This window comes from Rhinoderma darwinii, unplaced genomic scaffold (assembly GCF_050947455.1).
Source record: "Rhinoderma darwinii isolate aRhiDar2 unplaced genomic scaffold, aRhiDar2.hap1 Scaffold_76, whole genome shotgun sequence".
Lineage (NCBI taxonomy): Eukaryota > Metazoa > Chordata > Amphibia > Anura > Rhinodermatidae > Rhinoderma > Rhinoderma darwinii.
Window position 1 is genome coordinate 279,682 of NW_027464322.1, and position 17,777 is coordinate 297,458.

Below are 17,777 nucleotides of genomic sequence, written 5' to 3' on the forward strand. Positions count from 1 at the left end.
CACTGTCCATAAATGGACACTGACGTTAGGAGCTTTAAGATGCCAAAATCCTAGGCCAGAACACTGGCATTTCACTGGCTGGGGATTCCACTCCTGGAGGGAGCCCCTGACGTCACTGTCCATATATAGATTCTGCTCCTGGAGGATCCCTTGATGTTACTGTCTGTACATAGACAGTGACATTAGGGGCTTTGTAATGTGAGAATTCCAAGTCGGAGCGTTGGCAGCGCTGTGGCCGGGAATTACGCTTGTAGAGAAAGCCTCTCACTTTACTGTGCATATATGGCTTTAAATATCCATATTTGGCTTTAAACTCTGGAGTTCCCGGCCAGAGCATCTCAAGCACTCACTGGCCGGGAACTCCTGACTTGGGAAAGCCCTTGATGTTACTTTCACTATATGGACAGTGATGTTAGGAGTTTAAAAACCCAGGAATCCATGGCCAGAGTGTCGGCAATGCTCTGGTTAGTGATTACTCTCCTGGAAGGAGACCCTGATGTCTGTCAATTGTTATGGTAGTAGTTGGATATGATCTTTAATGAATTGAAACCATTTTTTTAAGCTTTAAGAACAAGGTTTGACAATGATAAGTTCTACCCATGTGTATCTAATGCTGATATGTATCCATGCTCCTTACTCATTTTAATATTGTGTGATTGAACTTGGTAACTTGGTATGCTTCGCTGACTGTACTGTATGATCAGAAGTAGTAACTATATGTTTAAGAATCAGATTCAGATAAGTTTTAATAATGATACTTAGTTCAACAGATAGAGAGGTCCTATAGTGGAGGACCAAGTCAATGTGAGCTCGAAATTTTGAACCAAAAAAAAAAATGTAAATTTAGATTAAAAACTTACTATTAAAATACAAACCAGACAGCTCTCCAAGGTAGAGTTTGAGAAGCTGCATACTATATTCTAATGCTACTTTGCCTAAATGGTAAGCAAATAGATTTTTTTTTTCTACCTAAAATGGCAGAAAACACACCATTTTGGAGATGGAAAGGATGGCTAGAGGGGAAATGGAGGAGGCCATAGTTTTTTAATTGCTTTTTTTTCCTGGGTGTTTTTTTTATTCCACTTGCTAACAATTTAGGCAAAGTAGCTCAAAAGTAAACATTTTTAAAATCCGTAATTTTGTGAAGTATTGTAATTGGAAATTTTGAGTTTTGAGTAACAATGTTAGCTTTTTGAGACTTTATGCTGTTTTCGCATCTTTTAAATAGTAAGTTGGTACCAGCGGGAGAGGGGACCTCCAGCATGACAGATTTAATATAATTTACACCAGCGAATATTATAGCCGAAATCTATGCTAGCTGGCGTAGGTATCTGTTTGTGGAGCACTGAACACCCAAGGTGCGCCAAATTTGTTCAGAGCTGTGGGCTTCTTAGAGTATGTTCACATTAAGTTTTTTCTTTTCGACTGAGGTATACGTCGGGAGAAGACTGTACGTATACCTCCAACGGAAGGCCTCGACGTATCCCATTGTATACGCATACACTGGGATATGTCACCTGAATTTCTCGGGCACAGAGCTACTTTAAGCACTAGGCTCGGGAAAGCCCCTGACGTTACTGTCCATATATGGACAGTGATGTTAGGGGCTTAAAAAAAATCAAGAATCCACACCCAGAGCGTTAGCATTGCTCTGGCCTGGGATTCAGCCTCTGGAAGAGCCCCTGACGTTACTGTCCATATATGGACAGTGAATACAGGGGTTTTAAGATGCCGGAATCCTAGGCTAGAACATCGGCAACACTCTGGACAAGGTTTCTGCTCCTGGAGGAAGCCCCTAACGTCACTGTGTATATATGGACAGTGACGTCAGAGGATTTGAGATGCTGGAATCCCTAGCCAGAGCATCGACAATGCTGTGGCAGGAAAAACCGGTTCTTGAGGGAGCCTGTGATGTCACTTTTTATATCTGGACAGTGATGTCAGGGGCTTTCAACTATGGAGTCCCCAGCCAGAGCATCGAAAGCCCTCTGGCTGGGGGCCCCTGTCTTGGGAAGGCCCTTGACATCACTGTCCATATATGAGCAGTGATGTTAGAAGCTTAAAAACTCAGAATCCACAGGCAGAACGTTGGCAACGCTCTGGCTGGGAATTCCGCTCCTTGAGGAGACCCTGACAACACTATCCATAAATGGACTGTGAGTTCAGGAGCTTTAAGATGCCAAAATCCTAGGCCAAAACCTTGGCATTGCTCTAGCTGGGCATTCCGCTCCTGGAGGGAGATTCTGATATCAGGGTCAAAATACGGACAGTGACGTTAGAGGCTTTGAAATGTTGGAATCCCCAAACAGAGCATTGGCAATGCTCTGGCCAGGGATTCTGCTCCTGGAGGAAACCTTGACGTTACATAGATAGTAATATTAAGGGATTTGTAATGCGAGAATTTCAGGCCAGAGCATTACCAATGCTCTGGCCAGTGATTCTGCTCCTGGAAGGAGCCCTTGACGTCAATGTCCAGATATGGACAGTGATGTTAGGAGCTTTGAGATGCCGGAATCGCCAGCCAAAGCATCGGCAACGCTCTAGCCGGGGATTCTGCTTCTGTAGGATCCCCTGACTTTACTGTCCATGTATCGACAGTGACGTGAGGGGCTTTCTAATGCAAGTGTCCCAGACCAGACCATTGGCAAAGCTGTGGCTGGGGACTCGACTTCTAGAGGGAACCCTTGACGTCATTGTGCATAAAAAGGCGGTAACATCAGAGGCCCCACTGGTACTGGAATCCCCGGCCAGAGTGCTACCGATGCTCTAGGCCGGGGTCCGAATAGTTCAAAGCTTATTTCAGTAGGCTTCGGTTTAAAATTGGCGTATAAAAATGCCAGTCTTTTTTAATTCCACCCATTGGTTATATGCAACAACGGGAGGTGAGGTCCTCTTGCTCGACAGATTTACTATAAGTTACATCAGGCATTGGTGTAAATTACAGCGGAAATCCATGGCAGATTGTTTCTGGCGTCGATTTCAGTTTGTGGAGCCTTGACAGCCAAAGTTGTATCAAATTTATTAAGAGCCACGTCCAGTGTCTTCTACTTCATCGCATACTGCCCGCCACGTCTGGCGCCACCTGCCGCACCAGCCTCCATCCGTGCTGTAGCCACAGCCACCGTCCGGACTATTTCAGGTACCCAAGCATTACTGTCTGCCATTGACTTTCGCATAGACTGTGACCTTGTCAGCTGCCTCCCCGCTACGGCGGAGCGACCTGGTGGGTCCACATACCCTGTGTTCGTGAAAGTACGCTAAGGCCATGGAACCCGCTGGCCTGCCCAAGACTGCAATCCAGAAGATACAGACAGAGATGCATGACCTACGCACACGTCAGGATCAACTCCTTGAGGCGGTGAATTCTATCCTTGTCCGCCTGGATCGACTCGCTGTTCCACCTCCGGTTCTTCCTCCTGAAGCTGTTGCTGTGCCACTGCCTGTTGCTCCTCCTGTTTGTCCCAGATCCACAGTTCCTCTGCCTCTTCCTCCTCGCTACGACGGCGACTCCAGAGCATGTAGAGGATTTCTCAAACAATGCACGGTGCATTTTAGGCTACGGCCTCATCTCTTCCCCTCCGAGGAGGGCAAAATGGCGTTTATTATCTCCCTCCTCACTGGCAAGGCCCTCGCGTGGGCGAACCCAATTTTGGAGCAACAAGGACCTGTATCCGCGGACCTAGCCTTGTTCCTGCAGTCGTTTCGTGCCATGTTCGAGGAGCCGGGTCGAGCATCCTCTGCCGCAGCCACTCTGTTGACCCTCAAGCAAGAAGGCTCCACTGTAGGGGAGTATGCTATCTCCTTCCATACCCTAGCAGCCGAGCTGGCATGGAACAATGAGGCACTGGTGACGACCTTCTGGCAGGGACTGTCCTCTCACATCAAGGATGAACTGGCAACCTGCGACCTTCCTTCTACCTTGAATGCCCCCATCCTGTTAGCCTCTTCCAGATTATCGATTCCTGTGGCCATCGTCACCGGAGAGACATCACATCCTTCCTCCGCCTATCTTGACTCTGGAGCGGCTGCTAATTTCATCCAGCAGGATCTAGTGGATCGTTTTAGTCTACCCACAGTCCGTCTGGAGAGACCCCTGGCTGTTGCCTCCGTGAATGGTCTACCATTGCCTGATCCGATCATGCTCATCACAGAGCCGTTGACACTACGGGTCGGAGCTCTTCACTCAGAACAGATCACCTTCCTGGTACTACGCAAGGCTATCAATCCTATCCTGCTGGGTCTGCCATGGCTCCGTCTACACGCCCCGACACTTGACTGGAGTTCTGGAGAGGTTCTTCAATGGGGTTCCAGATGCCATAGCCATTGCCTGTCACAAGTCCGTCCTGTAATGTTCCTCTACCTCAGTCACTTTCTGGTCTACCATCTCAGTATGCCAGTTTTGCGGATGTCTTTTGCAAACGAGAGGCTGAGACGTTGCCTCCACATCGGAATTATGACTGTCCCATTGAATTGGTTCCCTATGTTCTCTTCCCCGTGGACGAGTATATCCTCTCTCCTTGCCAGAGACTTTATCGATGTCAGCCTATATCAAGGAGAACTTGGAGAGGGGTTTTATACGACAATCTTCCTCCCCGGCCGGGGCTGGCTTCTTCTTCGTTAAAAAGAGAGAAGGATCTCTTCGACCATGCATTGTCTACCGTAGTCTCAATCAGATCACGGTCATGAACAAATACCCGTTGCCACTTATTTCCGAGCTCTTCGATCGCATACGAGGAGCCAAATTTTTTTCTAACCTAGATCTGCGGGGGGCTTATAATCTAATCCGGATTCGCCGGGGTGACGAATGGAAGACGGCATTTAACACCCGCGATGGGCACTACGAATACCTAGTGATGCCCTTCGGACTGTGTAACGCTCCCACAGTATTTCAGGAGTTCGTTAATGATATCTTCCGAGATCTCCTCTATATGTGTGTTGTAGTTTATCTCGATGATATTTTAATTTTCTCCCCAGATCTGATGACCCATCGGAGGCATGTTCGTCAAGTTCTTTTGCGACTAAGAGAGGATCGCTTGTATGCCAAGTTGGAAAAGTGCACCTTTGAAAAGAGGTATTTGCCCTTCCTGGGCTACGTCATCTCGGATCAAGGTCTTAAGATGGAGGAAAACGAAAGAATAGAGGATCCAGCACAGTTAGTTAAAATAGAACATTGTTCCAATTTTATTTGGAGTATTTAAAACAAGATTAGTCCCGAGTGTAATACTTAGAGATAGATAGAAGGTGCCTACGCGTTTCAGACGCACACCGCGTCCTTCCTCATGGCTTTTTGTTAAATGACAGACTATCAGGGGGAGGTTTATATCCGGTTACCTACAGGTGGTAATTAAACCTAGTAGCTGCAACTAGTTCAGCAGGGTAATGCTATTGGTTGAGCAAAGCGATGCTATCCAGCATATTGGTTTTTGAACACAAGAGGGCGCACAACTAGCTTGAGCAATTTATGAATGGAAGCTATGTATCGTAATGGAGCTGTCCAGCAGAATGGTGCTGAACTGAAACGCCGGTAAAGTGTTATGTTGTTATTCTATAGTAGTTATCATGTTTATCATATCATGGACACTGAACATGTCCAAAAATGATAGAAATACCAAATGTTCTAGTTGTAGCTTAATGAAATAATATTTAATTTGTAAGGCTGACGTATATAAACCTCTTTAATGCTCACATCAAGAAATTAAAAATATGTATAATAGGCTAAAAAATTCAATATTTCAAACAATTTAAAATGAGTTCTGAACTGAGAAGATTACTATAATTAAGTGTTTGGGGCAGACATGAATATTATTTTCTTACCCATAAATGTTATAACAGGTGGAAATAATGTACATCGTACAGAATAGTATGACCCGACAAATACATAAACCAAACAGATATCTCTATAGTAATAGTATTACTTTATTAGCCAAACTTTTAATATTTTCTAGTTTGCTATTAATTATTCTGTAATATTTTTGTTCATTATTTTTGTTCCTTACTCATAATTAGGAAATGATGCACATTGTATAGAACAATATGCCCCGACGAACACAAATAATCATTTAGATGGCATTGTGGTTGTGATATTACTTTACTAGCCAATGGTTTAGCATTCCTAAATTTGTGTTGCTGATTCTGTATTATTTGTATCCATTAGAAGTAGAACATAAGTTCTTTTCCGAAGTTTAATCCATCGGGGATCCTCGTTTTTAGAGTGAATATCCAGTATGCTTCTCGTGATAAGATTTTGTGTTTTATGTTCCCCCCTCTAGTTGGTATTTTTACTTTCTCTATGGCATAACATTGAAGGCTTGTAGTAGATCTATTATGTTGGGTTATAAAATGTCTTGCAACATTGGAAATGTTTGCAATGTTTGGATTTTTAATATAACCCAGATGTTCCAGTATTCTCACTTTAAATTTACGGCTGGTACATCCTATGTACATGAGATTGCATGTGTTGCACTCTATAATGTAAATTAGTGCTTCACTATTACAATTGATGTGATTTTGGATTGTGAAATTCTTTACATTATCTGAATCTCTGAAAGTTTTTTTAGGTTTAGCATATGAGCAAACGTTACAGGGATGTGAGCCGCATCTAAAGAAACCAGCATAATGAAGCCAAGTAGGCTTTAAAGTATTTAGCGGAAGAATAGAGGGAGAGAGAACATCACCTAAAGAAGGAGCTTTTCTGGGTACTACTTGACAACCGTCCTTCAGAATATCTGACAAGATGTCGTCATCCATAAGGATGACTAAGTTTCTTTGAACGATTTTCTTAATAGCATTGAACTGAGTACTGTACTGTAACACCAGAGTGGGTATATTTCGGATGATATTTTTGTTACATTTTGGTTCAAGGAGTAGATTTCTAGGTTTATTCTCTACAATAGAGGATGCTCTTTTTAGGGTCCATTCTGGGTACCCTCTCTTTCGTAGTCTCCTTTGTATTTGTTGTTTTTCCGCCCGGTAATTACTATCATTACTACAATTTATTTTGGCCCGGTACATCTCACCCACAGGGATTGATGATATGGTCTGTTTGGGATGACTGCTTGTTGCATGCAGGATGGTGTTTCCTGAGATGGGTTTGCGATAGGTTTTAGTGTTAATTATTTCTCCTGATTGGCCTGTGAGTTCCAGATCTAAGAACTGAATAGTGTTTATTGGACCAAATGAGTAAATTTTAAGTTAAATTGGTTGTCATTCAGATAGTGTATAAAGTTAGGGATGTCTGATATATTACCCTCCCATATAAATAGCAGGTCATCAATGTATCTTGAATACCAATTGATGGATCTGCCAAAGGGATTAGCACTAGAAAAGATGATCAATTCCTCCCACCAGGCCATCACAAGATTTGCCAGTGAGGGGGAGAACTTAGCTCCCATTGATACTCCAGTCAGTTGTAAATAGAATGTACCATCAAATTTAAAGAAATTGTGTGTCATAAGAAACGTGGGTACCTCAAGTATGAAAGATTGTAATTCATGGCTATAGGTACTGTGTCTGAGTAGATGATGTTCTAGTGCCCTCTGAGCTATATGGTGAGGGATACTGGTATAAAGAGAGGTCACGTCACAGCTCAACCATGTAAATTCATCTTTCCACTTTTTATCTACAAATGAGCATAAAACATCTCTTGTGTCACGTAAATGACCCGGGGTTTTTACTGCTAGAGGTTGTAGCAGGGAATCTAACCATTCCGAGAGTTTGTCTGTCATTGAACCTATCCCTGACACTATGGGACGCATGGGAGGAGGAACTATACCTTTATGTGTTTTGGGTAATGCGTGCATGATTGGGATAGTAGGGCATTGTACAGTGATATATTCTGATTGTTTTTTTGTCAGTACACCACTATTTAGCCCATCACTTATAAGTTTGTCAAGTTTCTTTTGAAACATGGTGGTTAGATTACATGTTAATTTTTTGTATGTGTCTGTGTCTTCCAACAACTTTAAAATTTGACTTATATACATTTCACTGTCTAGTACGGTAATGCTACCCCCCTTATCCGACATTTGAATCACAATATCGTTGTTATTTTTCAATGATTGTTTTGCCCTACTAAGAGCTTTAGAGATGTTATAGTCCCTTTTGCAGTGCTTGGACTTCTCGGATAATTGTTGTAAATCTTTCTCTATTGCCCATTGGAACCTATCCATGGAGTCGGTTCTGGATGCCAAAGGGTAGAAACTCGGATTTTTTGTGACAAATTCCGTAGAGAGACTGATGTTCCGTACAGGAGGTTGGGGGTCCAAACTTTCTAGACATTGGATAGTCCTGTGTTCTTCAAATGACAGTGATCTATGATCATGGGAATTGATATTCTGCTCTTGTTGATTAATTTCTTCATTATCCGTTATTACTGATAGTGGGTTATAGAAATGCCTTTTAAATGTAAGGTTTCTGACAAACCGGTTGATATCCAAAAGCGTGTTAAAGGTATCAAACGTACGATTGGGGGCAAAATTAAGGCCCAAAGAAAGGACTTTGACTTGGTCTGGAGTTAACTCAGTTGACGAGAGGTTAATCACACTTATGCTGGATAAGGGTTCTTGCGATTTCGTAGGCGGCGGTTTTGTTCCTGATCCCTTTGATTTATGTTTCCTGCCGCCCCTCCTTCCTCGTTTTTTGAATTCTTGACCTTGGTAATTGGTTGATATATTTGGGAATAAGAATTCCTGGAGTTATCGCTGTCTGAGGTTCCATTTATGCCCTCAAAAGAGTCTGGTTCAGAGGAGCTGAAACTGACTCTATTCAGACTAGTATTTGATCTCCTCTCTTGTCTGCGGTTTTTAAGAATAGGTTTAATTTTATGTTGTTTGTCTCTTCTGTTCCATTGATATACTTCTTTATTTGAATAGTCTCTAAGATCTCTTTGGAACTTGTTCTTTTTAGTTTCAGCTATAGATTTATTTAGTTTTTCCAAATAAAGAGAGGTACGTTGTTCCAATGAAATGAAAGCAGGTGAGCTGGAAAAGGCATTCATTTGTTCCTTCAGTGAGAAAATATCTGTATCCAATTCTGTCAATTTGGCCTCCTCATGACTGGTTATTAATTCCATTAATTTTATGGAACATTCAGATAGTATAGAATTCCATTGTGTGTTGAACTCTTCAGAATAAACAAACGTAGGGCTTTTTCTTAGGCGTAAGCCTCTTGGGATCATCTGTTTCATAATATAATTACGTAGGGTAGTCAGGTCCCACCAGATTTTGGCCTCCTGCACTGATAGGTTTCATGCATTTGTCGGGTCATACTATTCTGTACGATGTACATTATTTCCACCTGTTATAACATTTCTGGGTAAGAAAATAATATTCATGTCTGCCCCAAACACCTAATTATAGTAATCTTCTCAGTTCAGAATTTATTTTAAATTGTTTGAAATATTGTATTTTTTAGCCTATTATACATATTTTTAATCTCTCGATGTGAGCATTAAAGAGGTTTATATCCGTCAGCCTTACAAATTAAATATTATTTCATTAAACTACAACTAGAACATTTGGTATTTCCATCATTTTTGGACATGTTCAGTGTCCATGATATGATAAACATGACAACTACTATAGAATAACAACATAACACTTTACCGGCGTTTCAGTTCAGCACCATTCTGCTGGACAGCTCCATTACGATACATAGCTTCCATTCATAAATTGCTCAAGCTAGTTGTGCGCCCTCTTGTGTTCAAAAAACAATATGCTGGATAGCATTACCTTGCTCATCCAATAGCATTACCCTGCTGAACTAGTTGCAGCTACTAGGTTTAATTACCACCTGTAGGTAACCGGATATAAACCTCCCCCTGATAGTTTGTCATTTAACAAAAAGCCATGAGGAAGGACGTGGTGTGCGTCTGAAACGCGTAGGCACCTATCTATCTATCTCTAAATATTACACTCGGGACTGATCTTGTTTTAATACTCCAAATAAAATTGGAACAATGTTCTATTTTAACTAACTGCGCTGGATCCTCTATTCTTTCGTTTTCCTGCATTACAGCCTAATGTCAGCTGTAAGATACTGCTGACATCCGGCGATGATGGCACCGACTCAGCTTCTGAGCCGATGCCATGCATTTGTCGTATGGCTACGGCAAAATGCGGGAAGCACTAGCTTACCATGACATATCCATCCGGCAAATGTCGGGAAGGGGTTATTTGCATTGAGCAGCAATACGTCACCCCTACTGTACCAAAACTACTCCAAAAGACCACATCTTTGAGAAGACCACTCATGGTTTTTCTATGACTTATTATAAATTTTCTTCTATCATATTCAATTTGGCTATTTCATTGAGATAACAACGTTTTAGAAGACGACTTTTCACTAAAGTGTCGGAGGGTCGTTTCATCAACAACATTGGTCATTGATGCAGTAAGTAATACTTTAAACATCCACATTGAGGTTTACACTAAAGACATTTTCTGCAATCACCTGCTAGCAGAAAACGTGTAGATAACTGACAGCACAGCGACATCTGGTGGCCTTGATGTGTTTTACAGTATGTGATGTACTCTGCCTAGAAGAGCTGGGTTATTGCAGCATTATTAGTAGTAGAATCGGAGTTGGCCGCATATTACAGTTTAATAGAAGTGTTACCTGCAAACTCAGAGGTGACGTCAATGATACTCAATAGGAGACACCTGCAAGGAACATTGAGAATATCGGGAAAACTAAGAGCATTTGACAAGGTTGCTTGGATCTTTATTTCGATAGAGAACATTACTCACCCATGATTTATGGTAAGACCGCAAATCGCACCCATCTGTGTTGCTGTCAAACCTTGGCCGTAACCTTTTAGCCACATCAAATGCTGTCATATGTGGTCTAGTCTTTCAAGATGATAACTACTTATATCCACTTTAGATAGTCAGATGAATGAACAGGTCACTGACTCCCACAAGATCAGCACACTCCTCTCCTGCTGCTTGGATCTGTCCAATGATCTGATTGGCTACTATCCCCACCCTCTTCCAAATACTGTAAATACTAAAGAAAATAAACAAAAATGTAATTGAAAACTAATGAATGTGTCGCAATCAAAGCACAATACACAGAAATGAGTATAAAAAACATGTTAATAACGATTCCAAAAACAAAATCTTTAATGTTTCATGAAAATGGATCAAACATTTGGACAATTTACATGACATATGGGACAAAAAAATAATTATGAGCAAGTGATTTATTTAATATTTAATTTTAGGAACGTCGGTCACTTTAAGGTTGTCATGACTACTATCCAACCTTCTGGATGGTCCTGGATTTTGATGCAGAGCCGATCTTATTTCTCTGTCTGCGTCCTATCAGGGCTAAGGGTGGAGTTTTCGAATCTGTTCAGTTTTCTCATTGTTGTTTGTGATTTCATGTGTTTGCATGTTTCTGATCAAGCTTCTGTATCACCTTGACTGTTTGGACTCTTTGAACTGGTCCTCGACTTTGTCTTTGGATTTTCCCTCTGCTCACAAATTTGGACATTCTGCTCTTGGCTGGTTTTGACCTCTGCAAGTCCTGGTATTCTTCTGTTTTGGGATTTGGACTTTTAGTATTTCCTGGTTGTGAACTCCGCTTGCTGTTTACCCTCTATCTGTCTGGTTTCCGTTCTGGCATTGCCTGCATTGCACCTCCTGTCCAACACTGTATTCCATAAAAGCAACCTGCGTTCTATGCAGCCAAATCCAACCTGCCTTGAGGTGGGCTCTGGTGAAGACCATAGAGTAGCCTTAGACTATGCTGACCAGAGTGGTGATGGACTTGAGGTAGCTAATTTACCTGCACACTTCATCCAGACGGTCTCCAGCTGCCTTTGGGGAATTTATCGTATAGCAATTCCATAAACTTGCACTCTGGGGAATTTCTCAAGTAGTGATTTCTTGACATTTAGTCTCCCTTGGAAAGGGGAGGCCGTCTCAGTGCCAGGATAAATGGAGAGCAGAAGACAAGACACGACTCAAAAAGAAAGGATCCTTCTGTGTGACACCAGGTTTCATTAGAATTCAAGAGAATTACTATCCCCAGAAATGATCCCAATCCTCTCATGGATCATATAGGAAAATATTGTTCAAATCCTAAATAATAACACGATGCAAACCGCACTCCCACTTACAGTATATATAATATGAAACTCTACATGCAGTGATATATTGTATCTTTTTATTTTATTCATCACCATACACCATGTAAGAATTTCATATCCGTGTGCATCATAGGAAAGTCGCCATCACAGCGAACAATATTGTGTCCAGTCATGTAGAGAGGGATACGGACACTATGGTGAAGAAAACTACAGGGGCGGCTTTGGATATGTTCTATGCATAGGGAAATTTATGTATCAATTTCTTTCGGTTACAATATCTTTCCCACAGCGTTACCTTAAAGAGGCTCTGTCACCAGATTAAAAATGCCCTGAACAACGTGATCTCGAGAGACCACGCTGTGACGTCACTTCCGCCCACAGGTCCTTCGCCTCTAGGGAGTTCTATATGCTTACCTGCACTGTGTGATGCTGCCTCCTCCGCTGCTGCTGCTGCAGATCCGACGACTGTAACTTCTCATACACCTGGAGATAATCTATGTTCAGTCTTAAAACGCAGGGATGAAGGACCTGTGGGCGGAAGTGACGTCACAGCGTGGTCTCGCGAGATCACGCTGTTCAGTGAAACCAGCTTGGGTGTAATGAAGAGAAGTGTATGATGCTGATTGGTCAGCGTCATACACTTCTTTGTAATACGCCCACTTGGGCATTAAGAAACTAATTTGCATAATTGTAATAAAGGTCATAACTTTGCTGAAAAAAGATCGTTTCTCAAAATAAAAACCACTGCTGTTAACTACATTCCAGCGCCCATAAAATGATGTAGGAGACAGGGCATTTTTAATCTGGTGACAGAGCCTCTTTAAGGCCTCCTTCACACACAGAAAATTTCTGTCATTTTAAACTGCACCGAAACGCTTCTAAAAACACCAGCGTTATTAAAATGAAACAAGCGTTTTTTTAAGGCGTTTTTAGTGGCGTGTTTATGTGGTGTCATTTTGTACGTGCTTTGTTTTATGGGATTTTTGAAGTCTTATATAGAATCTATTGAAAAAACGCCTGAAAAAAACGCTATACCCAGAGTGTGTGGAAAAAAAATGCCACTGATCACAAAATTGCCTCAAAAACGACACAAACCAGAACGCAGTTGTGTGTAATGCATTTGATATTTTACTACAGACTTTAATGTCACATCTGCCGCACTTAATACAGCAAGAAAAAACACCACAGAAACTGCATTAAAAATACCACAACGAAAAGCACAAATACGCAGCAAAGTGCTGTGTGTGAATCCAGCCTAAAAAGGGTTGTCTCGGATTTGGGAAAGGAAAACCCCCTGCTCCCCAAAACAAATTTAGGGTGAAGCAAGTAGCGATGACTGGGTAAGGTCTGCAGGAAATGTGCATGTGAGGGCAGGTTCACACCGCAGATCTTTAGGCTGAAAATACGAGGCTGAGATTAAAAGAAGACAGACTTTGAATCCGGACGTTTTTTACAGCTGATATTCCAATCATTTTTTGAGCGTATTTTGAGGCGTATTTTCAGAGAGTTTTTTAACCCCTTAATGACCGCCGATAAGCCTTTTCACGGCGGTCATTAATGGGCTTTATTCTACAGCGCCGCCATTCCGCGTCGCTGCATTAGAATAAAGTAGACAGAGCAGGGAACTGTCAAAGCTCCCTGCTCTCAGCTGCCAGAGGTAGCTGAGGGCTGGGGGCGTCCCTGCTCGACCGGGTGAGATCGATATTAGTATCGATCTCACCCGTTTAACCCTTCAGATGCGGTGCTCAATAGCGTGCACCGCATCTGAGTGGTTTTGGAGAGAGGGAGGGAGCTCCAACTCATCCCACTGACACCCGGTGATAAAATCGCTGAGTGTCTGTGTCTCCGATGGCAGCCGGGGGCCTAATAAAGGCTGCCAGGTCTGCCTGTAATGAATGCCTGCTAGGTCATGCCAGAGGCATGTCCTAGCATATGCCTGTCCATTTTAAACGGACAGGCAAAAATACACTGCAATACAAAAGTATTGCAGTGTATTATAATAGTGATCGGAGGATCACATAGTGAAGTCCCCTAGTGGGACTAGTATAAAAGTAAAAAAAAGTTGAATAAAGTTAATTGAAAAAATGTGAAAAAAAAAATGAAAAACTCACTTTTTCCCCTTACAAACTGCTTTACTATTAAAAAAACCACAATAAAGCAAAAAAGATGCACATATTTGGTATTGCCACGTCCATAACGACCCCGACTATAAATATATTACATTATTTAACCCGCACAGTGAACGCCGTAAAAAATAAAATAAAACACGATGGAAGAATTGCTGTTTTCTGTTAATACTGACTTAAAAAAAATGTGATAAAAAGTGATCAAAAAGTCGCATCTACTCCAAAATGGTACCAATAAAAACTACAAGTCGCCCCGCAAAAAACAAGACCTTATACAGCTATGTTGACGCAAAAATAAAAAAGTTATAGCTCTTCGAATGTGACAATGGAAAAATGTAAAAAATGGCTTGGCCATTAGGGCCCAGAATGCAAGCAGGGGGAAGGGGTTAAAGTGTCATGGGAAAAAAGAAAAATCAGCTTCTAAAATGCTTCCGAAAGGGACATTTCCCTTCTTTTTTATAAAGCGTAGTTTTACGTGTTTAATAATTCAGCAGCAAAAAAATACACCTCATATGAGCTGCGCGGTGTATTTCCTATTAATATTAATGGGAAGCAGTTTGCAGGCGCATTTCAAGTGTATTTTGGAGCGTAACACGACCATTTTACGCTCTGACATACGCCTGAAGATGAGCCGTGTGAACATGTCCTTTATATGTAAGCTGGGAATACTCCTTTAAGACCCATTTACACCGATTTTGTATCCCTAATAATTCCCAATATCGGTGGCGGCATCTTCAAATAAAATGACCTCCTGTGACCGCACAATCACCATGACGTAACTGTACATCATGGTGGCCTTATGTAAGACAATCCATGGTGCACAGTTATGTCATGGGGGCTTAAGGGGTTAATGTTATGGCTGAACGGTGTATAATCATCAAGGGCTTAATAATAGGGGTTACAGAGGTAAAAGTCTCACCGGGGGCTGGTGCCTGAGGGGGCTTAAAAGAAGACACAAATATTATAAATGGCGCACAGTCTATAAAGATAGTCGCCTATTGGTCAGTGTCTGTAGCGTCTCCGGAATAAAGAGAAAACGTTATTTCAAAATGAGCTTGTAATGACGAGACGACCACTTTACAGACAGAAGTGACAGTTTTACACATAATTCCAATTTATATAAGTGACACTAATGATATAATTGTTCTGCAATATGTCCCCTTCTATGTACAGATGTGGAGATCTTTAACTTGACTTTTAATGCATTAAATACACAGCGCCGCGGCAAGAAACTTTAATTTCACTTTTTCAATGGTTTTCAATGACTTAAAGAGGCTGTGTCACCGCATTCTACGTGGCCTGTCTTCTACATGTGATCGGCGCTGTCATGTAGATCACAGCAGTGTTTTTTTATTTAGAAAAACGATCAATTTTGACCAAGTTATGACCTATTTAAGAAAGTTATTAGCATAAATCTAAATGCCCAACTGGGCATTTTTTTTTAGCTTTTGACCAAGTGGGCATGTATCTTCCATGCTTATAAAACAGCAGTCCCATGTAACGCCTATATCCAGTGTATACACAGACAGTCTATCCAGGCAGGAGGAGATAACCGATGATGTAACCGATACTGCAGCCACTTATGATGTCACTGATGATGTCATAGACAGTACTAGTCTCTAAGTTCTCTATGTGCAGCTGGATTCCACTCACTTTGCACTTGATATTTGATCAGTGTGTTTCCTACAGATCACGATTGTTGGCCTTTTTCTCACATTTTTGGGAATAAAATTTTGACCAGGACTGTGATTGACTGTGATTGACAGGTAAGAGGCAGCATTTTATTATTTATCAGCTATAATATCAGTGTTATTAATTATACATGTTACTGGATACATGAAATATCTACGCTCTAGAATTCTCATATAAGACCAGATTCACACTGGACATTACTGCAGCAATTTATAACCAGCATCTCACCACAACTATATGATTGTAGAAGGATTTTTTTTTTCCTGTAATTGACAGGGTTGTTTTTTTTTTTTTTTTTCAAGTTCCAGTAAAATGTTTCTATGAACAAAAGTAAAAACTGAACATGTGGATTTTACATTCAGATTTTGAGGTTATTTATTTCCCCATTAAAGTTACAATTTATTATTTCCTGAAAATTACAGCAGTCAGTAATGTGTGAATGGAAATGTGAATTCTCAAGTATTTTCTAGGACAGACATGCCAGGAGAGACGTCAGATCCTCGATAATTTTATATGTATGTTCTGTCCTTTGTATAAAATGTCTTATTTACCTTTTAAAGGGATTTTCCATAACTTTATTATTAATAGTAAATATCAGATCGGTGGAGATCTGACTCCTACTACCCCCATGTGATATCAGCTGAGTAAAGGGGCCGCACCACCCTGGTCAGCCACATGTCCTCTTCATTGTTTACCAGGAAAGCTCCATGCATTTGGTAGTGGCTGTGCTTGGTATTGCAGCTCAGAGAGAACCAACTCTGGATTGGGGCCCCCTAAACCCTGTTCTACCTTTTTGTGTTCCGGCTGATTTCCTACTATGAAGGGGAAAAGCTCCATAGAACTGAATAGTAGTTACCCAAACAGCGTAGCTCGCATGCTATGCTGCTTCCGTAGCTGCCATTCACTACTATGGGAGTTAGAGAAACAGCGTAGTTCAGCGAGCTACGCTGTTTACGTAACTCCGACCATGTAATCTGTAAGTGGCCGGGAATTTGTGAGCACAAAATGCTAGAACAGGGTTTAGGGGGCCCCATTCTAGAGATTGGTGTACAGATGGGACCCGCATTTATCTGACGTTTATTACATATACGTCAAATATGTCGCTCATGGGAAAACTCTAACATACTGTACACGTTTCTTACAGGATGGCGGTGATGGACACCTCTGATATATGTCATATGTTGGTCATCTGTCACCTATAGACGTCAATGTTAAATAGTGTATACGTGTAATGTATAAGTGTAACCTCTGGTAACATGACAACTATTATTGTATCTATCCTGTGATCAGAGGTTTTGTATCTTTTTCTTAGATCTTGTCTGAACAGATCCCTTGATTAGTCCCAGAACTGCTGCTGCCGGGACAGTCTCCTGAATACAACGCTCAGGTATTGATCTCTCTTTCCTGTAATTTACCTTTCCTGCATATTACTCACACACGTCCCAAATTATCTGGTCAGAAAACAGACGGCACCTTTGTGTATGACTGAAGCCATTCCTCCATGTCACATAGGCAGATAGATCCCTGACACGTGGCGGCAGTCATAGTTATCATGAACACCCTTATTCTACTGACACCAAGAAGTTCACCAAACAGTCACATAATCTTACTCCTGGATATAGAGCCGGACATAGAAGACTGGGGTCCTCATAGCAAAGATCAAACTGGGCCCTCCATTATGGGGCCCAATGTAGCTACTGAGGAGAGCCGGGCGTGATGTTTGTTTACCTCTCCATTCCATTCCCATGACCTTTGGGACAATTCTCCACCGCTTTGCTTGCTGCCAATGTAGTTCCTCTGGAGAGCGGAGTCCTGCACAGGTTGTCACCACCCAGCCGCAAAGAGGAGAGGACCAACTTCATTACCTG

At 41.7% G+C, this 17,777-nt stretch overlaps 1 long non-coding RNA gene across 3 annotated transcripts in view; it reads left to right on the top strand.

Moving 5' to 3' along the window:
- LOC142730601 (uncharacterized) overlaps window positions 1–17,777 on the top strand; it is a 237,761-nt gene that overhangs the window by 207,184 nt on the left and 12,800 nt on the right. For all 3 annotated transcript variants that reach the window (XR_012878925.1, XR_012878926.1, XR_012878924.1), the window contains 2 exons: window positions 15,907–15,983; window positions 17,222–17,296. This is a non-coding gene — a long non-coding RNA (uncharacterized LOC142730601). The remainder of the gene's footprint in view (window positions 1–15,906; window positions 15,984–17,221; window positions 17,297–17,777) is intronic.